Here is a 15218-nt window from a genome sequence, read left to right as displayed (position 1 = left end):
CCTGGGGCACCTCTGGCCTGCCCCAGAGGGGTCTCAGGCCCTGCAGGGAGCAGCACGTCCTGTGAGGTGCTGCTGGGCACTGAGCATCAGCTGCCACCAAGTGGCCCTGCCTGAGCCACAGGTGTCACCTGCTGGGGCATTGGCATGGCTGAGCTGGCCTGGCTGAGCACAGGTAGGTGTCCCTTGGGCTGTTTGGAATGTGGAGGTGGCATCAAACCCTGCAGGGGAAACCAAGCCATGAAGGTGTCACAGAACTCTGCATGTGACACCAGGCCATGCAGTTACACTGAACCCTGCAGTGGACAGCAAACCCTGCAGGTCCTACCAAAGCATGCCAGTAAATTCAATTGTTCTATTTGTCCTTACTTTTCTACTTTTTAAATATTTTTTCTGTTGACCTATCTCAAGCCTGCTGCTTAGCTCTAATCACAGCTCTGCTGTCTCTGAGGCCTGCCTTTTGCAGCTTTCCCAAAACCCTCTGATTTAATGCATCCCTCTGGACTCCCTCCTGCATCCTCCCTCATTCCTGCAGCCTCCTCTCCCCTGTGCCCTGTCCCTGTGATATCCCTGCCCCATCCCACGGCCCTGGCACATTCCCTGCAGTGCCCAGGGCCTTTCCTGGCTCCTGGGGCAGCTCTGGCAATGCTCCCCATGCTCTGGGATGGATGTCCTGCTGCTGTGGTGCTGCCAGGGTCATCCCAGAGCCTGTGTGCTCCTGGGGCCATTGGAACAGGGCAGGAATTGGGCAGTCCTATCCCAGTGTCCCTGCAGGGCTGGGGCAGCACAATTCCCTGGGGCAGGAGCACATCCCTGGGCTTGGGATCCTCCATGGGATCCACTGGGACTGGGTGTGTCCCCAAGGGCTCTGTGACATCACCTGGGTCACGGTGAGGTCATGGCAGCCCTGCCCTGGCAACCCCAGTGTTGGGGTCCCTGGGGCACCTCTGGCCTGCCCCAGAGGGGTCTCAGGCCCTGCAGGGAGCAGCACGTCCTGTGAGATGCTGCTGGGCACTGAGCATCAGCTGCCACCAAGTGGCCCTGCCTGAGCCACAGGTGTCACCTGCTGGGGCATTGGCATGGCTGAGCTGGCCTGGCTGAGCACAGGTAGGTGTCCCTTGGGCTCTTTGGGATGTGGAGGTGGCATCAAACCCTGCAGGGGAAACCAAGCCATGAAGGTGTCACAGAACTCTGCATGTGACACCAGGCCATGCAGGTGACACTGAACCCTGCAGTGGACAGCAAACCCTGCAGGTGCTACCAAAGCATGCCAGTAAATTCAGTTGTTCTATTTGTCCTTACTTTTCTACTTTTTAAATAATTTTTCTGTTGACCTATCTCAAGCCTGCTGCTTAGCTCTAATCACAGCTCTGCTGTCTCTGAGGCCTGCCTTTTGCAGCTTTCCCAAAACCCTCTGATTTAATGCATCCCTCTGGCCTCCCTCCTGCATCTCTCCCTCATTCCTGCAGCCTCCTCTCTCCCCCGTGCCCTGTCCCTGTGATACCCCTGCCCCATCCCACGGCCCTGGCACATTCCCTGCAGTGCCCAGGGCCTTTCCTGGCTCCTGGGGCAGCTCTGGCAATGCTCCCCATGCTCTGGGAGGGATGTCCTGCTGCTGTGGTGCTGCCAGGGTCATCCCAGAGCCTGTGTGCTCCTGGGGCCATTGGAACAGGGCAGGAATTGGGCAGTCCTATCCCAGTGTCCCTGCAGGGCTGGGGCAGCACAATTCCCTGGGGCAGGAGCACATCCCTGGGCTTGGGATCCTCCATGGCATCCACTGGGACTGGGTGTGTCCCCAAGGGCTCTGTGACATCACCTGGGTCACGGTGAGGTCATGGCAGCCCTGCCCTGGCAACCCCAGTGTTGGGGTCCCTGGGGCACCTCTGGCCTGCCCCAGAGGGGTCTCAGGCCCTGCAGGGAGCAGCACGTCCTGTGAGATGCTGCTGGGCACTGAGCATCAGCTGCCACCAAGAGGCCCTGCCTGAGCCACAGGTGTCACCTGCTGGGGCATTGGCATGGCTGAGCTGGCCTGGCTGAGCACAGGTAGGTGTCCCTTGGGCTCTTTGGTGTCATGGATGTGGCATCAAACCTTGCAGGTGACACCAAGCCATGGAGGTGACACCAGGCCATGGAGGTAGCACCAAATCATGCAGGGGACAACAAACCTTGCAGGTGGCACCAAGCCATGCTGGGGACAGCAAAGCTTGTCAGTAAATTCAGGCTGCAACAACCAGTTCCCAAATTAAATTCCTGGCTGGGCATGGTAGAGATCTCCTGGCTGCCACAGGATGAGGCTCCCAGTGGTGAAATGATGATGAGATGAATTAACTATTTAGAGGAAGGACTGAGGGGGGTGAGCAGGAAGGATGAGCTCTTGTCTATGGAGCTGTAAATCCCAGCTGGGGATGGGGGGTCTGGACCCTTCTCTGGACAAGCAGCTCAGGTTGCCCATGAGCAAACATCCAAAATTCCATCCTGTCCCACCTTTCATGGAGAAATATTCTCTACATGAAACGTGGGACAGGTTGGAATTTGGCCCTGGAAATTTATTGTATTTGTGGGGTGCCCCGTGGCAGGAAGGAACAATGAATCTGACTCCATGTTTTCAGAAGGCTAATTGAATATTTTAAGATATGTTATGTTATGTTATGTTATGTTATGTTATGTTATGTTATGTTATGTTATGTTATGTTATATTAATAATGAAAACTTGTGACTCTCTCCAGAGTCCTGAAACAGCTTGGCCCCAGTTGGTCAAAGAGTGAAAGCAACTCACAGCAGAACCCAATGGAACAATCACCTGTGGGTAAGCAATCTCCAAAAACATTCCACATGGGCAAGACACGGGAGAAACAAATGAGATAAGAATTGTTTTCCTTTTTCTCTGAGGCTTCTCAGCTTCCCAGGAGAAAAATTCTTGGTAAAGGGATTTTTCCAGAAAATATGACAGTGACACAGGAAGTGGTGCTTATCACCAGCTGGGGTCTGTGTACAAATTACAAACGGGATGGGACGGCTGGGAACGTGCCTTGAGCTGTTTGATTTTCCAGCATCAGCCTCATTACATGGTAATGACAATGGGAAGATGCCATCAGCTCACATCCCCGGCAGCAGACCAAGAACTCAAAGTTACAACTCACTTTATAAGTTTTTTGACCAATCACACAAAGCAAAAGCACATTGACAGTAGTGCCATCCAATCACTATAAGCACATGTACCTTTGGTTAAAACAGTGCTTGCTTATTTTGACGACAATGCCAGCTTGTGGGCCTTAAAACACAAAGCCCAGAGCTCCATTATTAAGCTTCAAACTTCCTAATATCTGGCTAGATAAACTTTTCTGTAGCTTAGAGAGTTCTTCTAGACAAGCGTTAATACACAGGCCATTGTCATATTTGTCCTTACTTTATTACTTGTTATATCATTTTTCTGCTGACCAATCTCATGGCTGCTGCTTAGCTCTAATCACAGCTCTGCTGTCTCTGAGGCCTGCCTTTTGCAGCTTTCCCAAAACCCTCTGATTTAATGCATCCCTCTGGCTTCCCTCCTGCATCCCTCCCTCAGTCCTGCAGCCTCCTCTCTCCCCCGTGCCCAGTCCCTGTGATATCCCTGCCCCGTCCCACGGCCCTGGCACATTCCCTGCAGTGCCCAGGGCCTTTCCTGGCTCCTGGGGCAGCTCTGGCAATGCTCCCCATGCTCTGGGAGGGATGTCCTGCTGCTGTGGTGCTGCCAGGGTCATCCCAGAGCCTGTGTGCTCCTGGGGCCATTGGAACAGGGCAGGAATTGGGCAGTCCTATCCCAGTGTCCCTGCAGGGCTGGGGCAGCACAATTCCCTGGGGCAGGAGCACATGCCTGGGCTTGGGATCCTCCATGGGATCCACTGGGACTGGGTGTGTCCCCAAGGGCCCTGTGACATCACCTGGGTCACGGTGAGGTCATGGCAGCCCTGCCCTGGCAACCCCAGTGTTGGGGTCCCTGGGGCACCTCTGCCCTGCCCCAGAGGGGTCTCAGGCCCTGCAGGGAGCAGCACGTCCTGTGAGATGCTGCTGGGCACTGAGCATCAGCTGCCACCAAGAGGCCCTGCCTCAGCCACAGGTGTCACCTGCTGGGGCATTGGCATGGCTGAGCTGGCCTGGCTGAGCACAGGTAGGTGTCCCTTGGGCTCTTTGGTATCATGGAGGTGGCATCAAACCCTGCAGGTGACACCAAGCCATGGTGGTAACACCAAACCCTGCAGGTGGCACCAAACCGTGCAGGGGACAGCAAATCCTGCAGGTGACACCAAGCCATGCAGGTGGCATTAAACTCTGCAGGTGCCAGCAAAGCTTGTCAGCAAATTCAGTGACTGCCACTGAAAAAATGATGCATTTGCTGCTGCAACAACCAGTTCCCAAATTAAATTCCTGGGTGGGCATGGTGGAGATCTCCTGGCTGCCCCAGGATGAGGCTCCCAGTGGAGAAATGATGATGAGATGCCATTAGATGAATTAACTATTTAGAGGAAAGACTGAAGGGGGTGAGCAGGAAGGATGAGCTCTTGTCTATGGAGCTGTAAATCTCAGCTGGGGATGGGGGGTCTGGACCCTTCTCTGGACAAGCAGCTCAGGTTGCCCCTGAGCAAAATTCCAAAATTCCATCGTGTCCCACCTTTAATGGAGAAAAGAAAGCTGGGACAGGATGGAATTTGGCCCTGGGAAGTTATTGCCTTTGCAGGGTGCCCCGTGGCAGGAAGGAATAATGAATCTGACTCCATGTTTTCAGAAGCCTAATTAATTATTTTTAAGATGTTATATTACATTAATAATATAATATAATATAATATAATATAATATAATATAATATAATATAATATAATATAATATAATATAATATAATATAATATAATATAATATAATATAATATAATATAATATAATATAATATAATATAATATAATATAATATAATATAACATTACATTACATTACATTATATTATTGTATTGTATTGTATTGTATTGTATTGTATTGTATTATCATATCATGCTGTGCTAAATAATACAGAAAGAATACAGGCAGAGGGCTAAAAAGATAATAATGAAAACTCATGACTCTCCAGAGTCTCAACACAGCTTGGTCCAATTTGGTCAAAGAATGAAAACAACTCACACCAGAACCCAATGAACAATCACCTGTGGGTAAGCAATCTCCAAACACATCCCACATTGGCAAAACACAGAAGAAGCAAATGAGATAAGAATTGTTTTCCTTTTTCTCGGAGGCATCCGAGCTTCCCAGGAGAAAACTGCTGGGGAAAGGGATTTTTCCAGAAAATGTGACCGTGACACAGGAAGCGCAGCTTATCACCAGCCAGGGTCTGTGTACAAATCACAAACAGGAAGGAACTGCTGGGAACGTGCCTTGAGCTGTTTAATTTTCCAGCATCAGTCTCATTACATGGTAATGACAATGAGAAGATGCCAGCAGCTCACACCCCAGGCAGCAGACTAAGAACTTAATGGTACAACTCACTTTAAAAGTTTTTTGACCAATCTCAGAAAAAAGCAAAAGCACATTGACAGTATTTCTATCTGTATAGTATATATTCTATAATGACAGCAGTTCTATCCAACCACTATAAGCACACGTACCTTTGGTTAAACAATGCTTGCTTATTTGAAATTCTACACCTGCTTGTAAGCCTTAAAACACAAAGCCCAGAGCTCCATTATTAAGCTTCAAACTTCTTAATATCTGGCTAGATAAACTTTTCTGTAGCTTAGGGAGTTATTCTAGACAAGCGTTAATACACAGGCCATTGTCATATTTGTCCTTACTTTATTACTTGTTATATCATTTTTCTGCTGACCTATCTCATGGCTGCTGCTTAGCTCTAATCACAGCTCTGCTGTCTCTGAGGCCTGCCTTTTGCAGCTTTCCCAAAACCCTCTGATTTAATGCATCTCTCTGGCCTCCCTCCTGCATCCCGCCCTCATTCCTGCAGCCTCTGTTGTGTTCCCTGCCCTGTCCCTGTGACACCCCTGCCCCATCCCACGGCCCTGGCACATTCCCTGCAGTGCCCAGGGCCTGTCCTGGCTCCTGGGGCAGCTCTGGCAATGCTCCCCATGCTCTGGGAGGGATGTCCTGCTGCTGTGGTGCTGCCAGGGTCATCCCAGAGCCTGTGTGCTCCTGGGGCCATTGGAACAGGGCAGGAATTGGGCAGTCCTATCCCAGTGTCCCTGCAGGGCTGGGGCAGCACAATTCCCTGGGGCAGGAGCACATGCCTGGGCTTGGGATCCTCCATGGGATCCACTGGGACTGGGTGTGTCCCCAAGGGCTCTGTGACATCACCTGGGTCACGGTGAGGTCATGGCAGCCCTGCCCTGGCAACCCCAGTGTTGGGGTCCCTGGGGCACCTCTGGCCTGCCCCAGAGGGGTCTCAGGCCCTGCAGGGAGCAGCACGTCCTGTGAGATGCTGCTGGGCACTGAGCATCAGCTGCCACCAAGAGGCCCTGCCTGAGCCACAGGTGTCACCTGCTGGGGCATTGGCATGGCTGAGCTGGCCTGGCTGAGCACAGGTAGGTGTCCCTTGGGCTCTTTGGTGTCATGGATGTGGCATCAAACCCTGCAGGTGACACCAAGCCATGGAGGTGACACCAGGCCATGGAGGTAGCACCAAATCATGCAGGGGACAACAAACCTTGCAGGTGACACCAAGCCATGCTGGGGACAGCAAAGCTTGTCAGTAAATTCAGGCTGCAACAACCAGTTCCCAAATTAAATTCCTGGCTGGGCATGGTAGAGATCTCCTGGCTGCCCCAGGATGAGGCTCCCAGTGGAGAAATGATGATGAGATGCCATTAGATGAATTAACTATTTAGAGGAAGGACTGAGGGGGGTGAGCAGGAAGGATGAGCTCTTGTCTATGGAGCTGTAAATCCCAGCTGGGGATGGGGGGTCTGGACCCTTCTCTGGACAAGCAGCTCAGGTTGCCCCTGAGCAAAATTCCAAAATTCCATCCTGTCCCACCTTTCATGGAGAAAAGAAAGGTGGGACAGGATGGAATTTGGCCCTGGGAAGTTATTGTATTTGCAGGGTGCCCCGTGGCAGGAAGGAATAATGAATCTGACTCCATGTTCTCAGAAGGTGAATTAATTAAGATATTATATTACATTATATATTATATTATATTATATTATATTATATTATATTATATTATATTATATTATATTATATTATATTATATTATATTATATTATATTATATTATATTATATTATATTATATTATATTATATTATATTATATTATATTATATTATATTATATTATATTATATTACATTACATTACATTACATTACATTACATTATATTATATTTATTATATTATATTATCATTCTATACTAAATAATACAAAATAGGATACAGGCAGAGAGCTAAAAAGACAAAAATGAAAACTCGCGACTCTCCAGAGTCTCAACACAGCTTGGTCCAATTTGGTCAAAGAATGAAAACAACTCACACCAGAACCCAATGAACAATCACCTGTGGGTAAACCATCTCCAAACACATCCCACATTGGCAAAACACAGGAGAAGCAAATGAGATAAGAATTGTTTTCCTTTTTCTCTGAGGCTTCTTAGCTTCCCAGGAGAAAAATCCTGGGTAAAGGGATTTTTCCAGAAAGTATGACAGTGACACAGGAAGTGGTGCTTATCAACAGCTGGGGTCTGTGTACAAATCACAAACAGGAAGGAACTGCTGGGAACGTGCCTTGAGCTGTTTTATTTTCCAGCATCAGTCTCATTACATGGTAATGACAATGGGAAGATGCCAGCAGCTCATACCCCAGGCAGCAGACCAAGAACTTAATCTTACAACTCACTTTCTAAGTTTTTTGACCAATCACACAAAGCAAAAGCACATCAACAGAAGTTCCATCAAATCACTATAAGCACATGTACCTTTCGTTAAACAATGCTTGCTTATTTCAAATTCAACACCTGCTTGTAAGCCTTAAAACACAAAGCCCAGAGCTCCATTATTAAGCTTCAAACTTCCTAATATCTGGCTAGATAAACTTTTCTGTAGCTTAGAGAGTTCTTCTAGACAAGCGTTAATACACAGGCCATTGTCATATTTGTCCTTACTTTATTACTTGTTATATCATTTTTCTGCTGATCTATCTCATGGCTGCTGCTTAGCTCTAATCACAGCTCTGCTGTCTCTGAGGCCTGCCTTTTGCAGCTTTCCCAAAACCCTCTGATTTAATGCATCCCTCTGGCTTCCCTCCTGCATCCCTCCCTCATTCCTGCAGCCTCCTCTCTCCCCCGTGCCCTGTCCCTGTGATACCCCTGCCCCATCCCGTGGCCCTGGCACATTCCCTGCAGTGCCCAGGGCCTTTCCTGGCTCCTGGGGCAGCTCTGGCAATGCTCCCCATGCTCTGGGAGGGATGTCCTGCTGCTGTGGTGCTGCCAGGGTCATCCCAGAGCCTGTGTGCTCCTGGGGCCATTGGAACAGGGCAGGAATTGGGCAGTCCTATCCCAGTGTCCCTGCAGGGCTGGGGCAGCACAATTCCCTGGGGCAGGAGCACATGCCTGGGCTTGGGATCTTCCATGGGATCCACTGGGACTGGGTGTGTCCCCAAGGGCCCTGTGACATCACCTGGGTCACGGTGAGGTCATGGCAGCCCTGCCCTGGCAACCCCAGTGTTGGGGTCCCTGGAGCACCTCTGGCCTGCCCCAGAGGGGTCTCAGGCCCTGCAGGGAGCAGCACGTCCTGTGAGATGCTGCTGGGCACTGAGCATCAGCTGCCACCAAGAGGCCCTGCCTCAGCCACAGGTGTCACCTGCAGGGGCATTGGCATGGCTGAGCTGGCCTGGCTGAGCACAGGTAGGCGTCCCTTGGGCTCTTTGGTATCATGGAGGTGGCATCAAACCCTGCAGGTGACACCAAGCCATGGAGGTAACACCAGGCCATGCAGGTAGCACCAAAACATGCAGGGGACAGTAAACCTTGCAGGTGTCACCAAGCCATGCTGGGGACAGCAAACCTTGCAGGTGACACCAAGCCATGGTGGTAACACCAAACCCTACAGGTTGCACCAAACCATGCAGGTGACAGCAAAGCTTGTCAGTAAATTCAGGCTGCAACAACCAGTTCCCAAATTAAATTCCTGGCTGGGCATGGTGGAGATCTCCTGGCTGCCACAGGATGAGGCTCCCAGTGGTGAAATGATGATGAGATGAATTAACTATTTAGAGGAAGGACTGAGGGGGGTGAGCAGGAAGGATGAGCTCTTGCTTATGAAGCTGTAAATCCCAGCTGGGGCTGGGTGGTCTGGACCCTGCTCTGGACAAGCAGCTCAGGTTGCCCATGAGCAAACATCCATAATTCCATCCTGTCCCACCTTTCATGGAGAAATATTCTCTACATGAAACGTGGGACAGGTTGGAATTTGGCCCTGGAAATTTATTGTGTTTGTGGGGTGCCCCGTGGCAGGAAGGAACAATGAATCTGACTCCATGTTTTCAGAAGGCTAATTGAATATTTTAAGATATGTTATGTTATGTTATGTTATGTTATGTTATGTTATGTTATGTTATGTTATGTTATGTTATGTTATGTTATGTTATATTAATAATGAAAACTTGTGACTCTCTCCAGAGTCCTGAAACAGCTTGGCCCCAGTTGGTCAAAGAGTGAAAGCAACTCACAGCAGAACCCAATGGAACAATCACCTGTGGGTAAGCAATCTCCAAAAACATTCCACATGGGCAAGACACGGGAGAAACAAATGAGATAAGAATTGTTTTCCTTTTTCTCTGAGGCTTCTCAGCTTCCCAGGAGAAAAATTCTTGGTAAAGGGATTTTTCCAGAAAATATGACAGTGACACAGGAAGTGGTGCTTATCACCAGCTGGGGTCTGTGTACAAATTACAAACGGGATGGGACTACTGGGAACGTGCCTTGAGCTGTTTGATTTTCCAGCATCAGTCTCATTACATGGTAATGACAATGGGAAGATGCCATCAGCTCACATCCCTGGCAGCAGACCAAGAACTCAAAGTTACAACTCACTTTATAAGTTTTTTGACCAATCACACAAAGCAAAAGCACATTGACAGTAGTGCCATCCAATCACTATAAGCACATGTACCTTTGGTTAAAACAGTGCTTGCTTATTTTGACGACAATACCAGCTTGTGGGCCTTAAAACACAAAGCCCAGAGCTCCATTATTAAGCTTCAAACTTCCTAATATCTGGCTAGATAAACTTTTCTGTAGCTTAGAGAGTTCTTCTAGACAAGCGTTAATACACAGGCCATTGTCATATTTGTCCTTACTTTATTACTTGTTATATCATTTTTCTGCTGACCAATCTCATGGCTGATGCTTAGCTCTAATCACAGCTCTGCTGTCTCTGAGGCCTGCCTTTTGCAGCTTTCCCAAAACCCTCTGATTTAATGCATCCCTCTGGCCTCCCTCCTGCATCCCTCCCTCAGTCCTGCAGCCTCCTCTCTCCCCCGTGCCCTGTCCCTGTGATATCCCTGCCCCATCCCACGGCCCTGGCACATTCCCTGCAGTGCCCAGGGCCTTTCCTGGCTCCTGGGGCAGCTCTGGCAATGCTCCCCATGCTCTGGGAGGGATGTCCTGCTGCTGTGGTGCTGCCAGGGTCATCCCAGAGCCTGTGTGCTCCTGGGGCCATTGGAACAGGGCAGGAATTGGGCAGTCCTATCCCCGTGTCCCTGCAGGGCTGGGGCAGCACAATTCCCTGGGGCAGGAGCACATGCCTGGGCTTGGGATCCTCCATGGGATCCACTGGGACTGGGTGTGTCCCCAAGGGCTCTGTGACATCACCTGGGTCACGGTGAGGTCATGGCAGCCCTGCCCTGGCAACCCCAGTGTTGGGGTCCCTGGGGCACCTCTGCCCTGCCCCAGAGGGGTCTCAGGCCCTGCAGGGAGCAGCACGTCCTGTGAGATGCTGCTGGGCACTGAGCATCAGCTGCCACCAAGAGGCCCTGCCTCAGCCACAGGTGTCACCTGCTGGGGCATTGGCATGGCTGAGCTGGCCTGGCTGAGCACAGGTAGGTGTCCCTTGGGCTGTTTGGAATGTGGAGGTGGCATCAAACCCTGCAGGGGAAACCAAGTCATGAAGGTGTCACAGAACTCTGCATGTGACACCAGGCCATGCAGGTGACACTGAACCCTGCAGTGGACAGCAAACCCTGCAGGGGACACCAAAGCATGCCAGTAAATTCAGTTGTTCTATTTGTCCTTACTTTTCTACTTTTTAAATATTTTTTCTGCTGACCTATCTCAAGCCTGCTGCTTAGCTCTAATCACAGCTCTGCTGTCTCTGAGGCCTGCCTTTTGCAGCTTTCCCAAAACCCTCTGATTTAATGCATCCCTCTGGCCTCCCTCCTGCATCCTCCCTCATTCCTGCAGCCTCCTCTCCCCCGTGCCCTGTCCCTGTGATATCCCTGCCCCATCCCACGGCCCTGGCACATTCCCTGCAGTGCCCAGGGCCTGTCCTGGCTCCTGGGGCAGCTCTGGCAATGCTCCCCATGCTCTGGGAGGGATGGCCTGCTGCTGTGATGCTGCCAGGGTCATCCCAGAGCCTGTGTGCTCCTGGGGCCATTGGAACAGGGCAGGAGTTGGGCAGTCCTATCCCAGTGTCCCTGCAGGGCTGGGGCAGCACAATTCCCTGGGGCAGGAGCACATGCCTGGGCTTGGGATCCTCCATGGGATCCACTGGGACTGGGTGTGTCCCCAAGGGCCCTGTGACATCACCTGGGTCACGGTGAGGTCATGGCAGCCCTGCCCTGGCAACCCCAGTGTTGGGGTCCCTGGGGCACCTCTGGCCTGCCCCAGAGGGGTCTCAGGCCCTGCAGGGAGCAGCACGTCCTGTGAGGTGCTGCTGGGCACTGAGCATCAGCTGCCACCAAGAGGCCCTGCCTGAGCCACAGGTGTCACCTGCTGGGGCATTGGCATGGCTGAGCTGGCCTGGCTGAGCACAGGTAGGTGTCCCTTGGGCTCTTTGGTATCATGGAGGTGGCATCAGACCTTGCAGGTGACACCAAGCCATGGAGGTGACACCAGGCCATGGAGGTAGCACCAAATCATGCAGGGGACAACAAACCTTGCAGGTGACACCAAGCCATGCTGGGGACAGCAAAGCTTGTCAGTAAATTCAGGCTGCAACAACCAGTTCCCAAATTAAATTCCTGGCTGGGCATGGTAGAGATCTCCTGGCTGCCACAGGATGAGGCTCCCAGTGGTGAAATGATGATGAGATGAATTAACTATTTAGAGGAAGGACTGAGGGGGGTGAGCAGGAAGGATGAGCTCTTGTCTATGGAGCTGTAAATCCCAGCTGGGGATGGGGGTCTGGACCCTTCTCTGGACAAGCAGCTCAGGTTGCCCCTGAGCAAAATTCCAAAATTCCATCCTGTCCCACCTTTCATGGAGAAAAGAAAGCTGGGACAGGATGGAATTTGGCCCTGGGAAGTTATTGTATTTGCAGTGTGCCCCGTGGCAGGAAGGAATAATGAATCTGACTCCATGTTCTCAGAAGCCGAATTAATTAAGATATTATATTACATTATATATCATATTATATTATATTATATTTTATTATATTACATTACATTACATTACATTACATTACATTATATTTATTATATTATATTATCATTCTATACTAAATAATACAAAATAGGATACAGGCAGAGAGCTAAAAAGACAAAAATGAAAACTCGCGACTCTCCAGAGTCTCAACACAGCTTGGTCCAATTTGGTCAAAGAATGAAAACAACTCACACCAGAACCCAATGAACAATCACCTGTGGGTAAACCATCTCCAAACACATCCCTCGTTAGCAAAACACAGGAGAAGCAAATGAGATAAGAATTGTTTTCCTTTTTCTCTGAGGCTTCTCAGCTTCCCAGGAGAAAAATCCTGGGTAAAGGGATTTTTCCAGAAAGTATGACAGTGACACAGGAAGTGGTGCTTATCAACAGCTGGGGTCTGTGTACAAATCACAAACAGGAAGGAACTGCTGGGAACGTGCCTTGAGCTGTTTTATTTTCCAGCATCAGTCTCATTACATGGTAATGACAATGGGAAGATGCCAGCAGCTCATACCCCAGGCAGCAGACCAAGAACTTAATCTTACAACTCACTTTCTAAGTTTTTTGACCAATCACACAAAGCAAAAGCACATCGACAGAAGTTCCATCAAATCACTATAAGCACATGTACCTTTGGTTAAACAATGCTTGCTTATTTCAAATTCAACACCTGCTTGTAAGCCTTAAAACACAAAGCCCAGAGCTCCATTATTAAGCTTCAAACTTCCTAATATCTGGCTAGATAAACTTTTCTGTAGCTTAGAGAGTTCTTCTAGACAAGCGTTAATACACAGGCCATTGTCATATTTGTCCTTACTTTATTACTTGTTATATCATTTTTCTGCTGACCAATCTCATGGCTGATGCTTAGCTCTAATCACAGCTCTGCTGTCTCTGAGGCCTGCCTTTTGCAGCTTTCCCAAAACCCTCTGATTTAATGCATCCCTCTGGCTTCCCTCCTGCATCCCTCCCTCAGTCCTGCAGCCTCCTCTCTCCCCCGTGCCCTGTCCCTGTGATACCCCTGCCCCATCCCACGGCCCTGGCACATTCCCTGCAGTGCCCAGGGCCTGTCCTGGCTCCTGGGGCAGCTCTGGCAATGCTCCCCATGCTCTGGGAGGGATGTCCTGCTGCTGTGGTGCTGCCAGGGTCATCCCAGAGCCTGTGTGCTCCTGGGGCCATTGGAACAGGGCAGGAATTGGGCAGTCCTATCCCAGTGTCCCTGCAGGGCTGGGGCAGCACAATTCCCTGGGGCAGGAGCACATCCCTGGGCTTGGGATCCTCCATGGGATCCACTGGGACTGGGTGTGTCCCCAAGGGCCCTGTGACATCACCTGGGTCACGGTGAGGTCATGGCAGCCCTGCCCTGGCAACCCCAGTGTTGGGGTCCCTGGGGCACCTCTGCCCTGCCCCAGAGGGGTCTCAGGCCCTGCAGGGAGCAGCACGTCCTGTGAGATGCTGCTGGGCACTGAGCATCAGCTGCCACCAAGAGGCCCTGCCTGAGCCACAGGTGTCACCTGCTGGGGCATTGGCATGGCTGAGCTGGCCTGGCTGAGCACAGGTAGGTGTCCCTTGGGCTGTTTGGAATGTGGAGGTGGCATCAAACCCTGCAGGGGAACCCAAGCCATGAAGGTGTCACAGAACTCTGCGTGTGACACCAGGCCATGCAGGTGACACTGAACCCTGCAGTGGACAGCAAACCCTGCAGGGGACACCAAAGCATGCCAGTAAATTCAGTTGTTCTATTTGTCCTTACTTTTCTACTTTTTAAATAATTTTTCTGTTGAGTTATCTCATGGGTGCTGCTTAGCTCTAATCACAGCTCTGCTGTCTCTGAGGCCTGCCTTTTGCAGCTTTCCCAAAACCCTCTGATTTTGTGGATTTCCACAGTGCTGGCTTGGTGCTGAGAGCAGGAGGTGGCAGAGGGCTCTGAGTGTGTGACTGCCTGAAGGGCACAGGGCACTGCTCTCCCAGTTCAAGGCAGCTTCTCATCCTATGTTGGCTTCACTCGTGGCTTTTTGGGAGTGAGAGACTCCCCAGGGGAAAGGGAAACCGGGGGAAGGAAACTGAGGCACAGCAGGGACAGTCAGCTGAAGATCCAGGGCTGCCAAGGCAGGAGCTGCTGCTCTGATGGCACAAAGCTGTGCCAGGGCTTGGCATGGAGCTCAGGGAAAGGAATATGAGGAGGAGACTTTTGTAATTTGCGGTTGTTTTTCATTTTTTTCATTTCATTTATTGATTGATTTAATTAATTATGGAAGGTTCTGGGCACTGCCCAGGTTGCCCAGGGAATGGTGCTGAGGCTGCCAGAGCTCCAGGAGCTCCAAGGGGTGCTCAGGGTGGGCGTGTTGGGGTGGCTGGGCAGGGACAGGGGCTGCACTGATCATCCCTGAGGGTCCCTTCCAGGATTTTATGATTCTCGTGATTTTCTCATGAAACCTTCCAGGATTTTGTGATTCTCATTATTTTCTCATGAAAGCTTCCAGGATTCTATGATTCTCATGTTTTTCTCATAAAACCTTTCAGGATTTTGTGATTCTCATGATTTTCTCATGAAATCTTCCAGGATTTTGTGATTCTCATAGAACCTTCCAGGATTTTATGATTCTCATGATT

The sequence above is a fragment of the Melospiza melodia genome, chromosome 7 (genome assembly GCF_035770615.1).
Source record: "Melospiza melodia melodia isolate bMelMel2 chromosome 7, bMelMel2.pri, whole genome shotgun sequence".
Lineage (NCBI taxonomy): Eukaryota > Metazoa > Chordata > Aves > Passeriformes > Passerellidae > Melospiza > Melospiza melodia.
Note: the sequence above shows the minus strand (reverse complement) of the source record.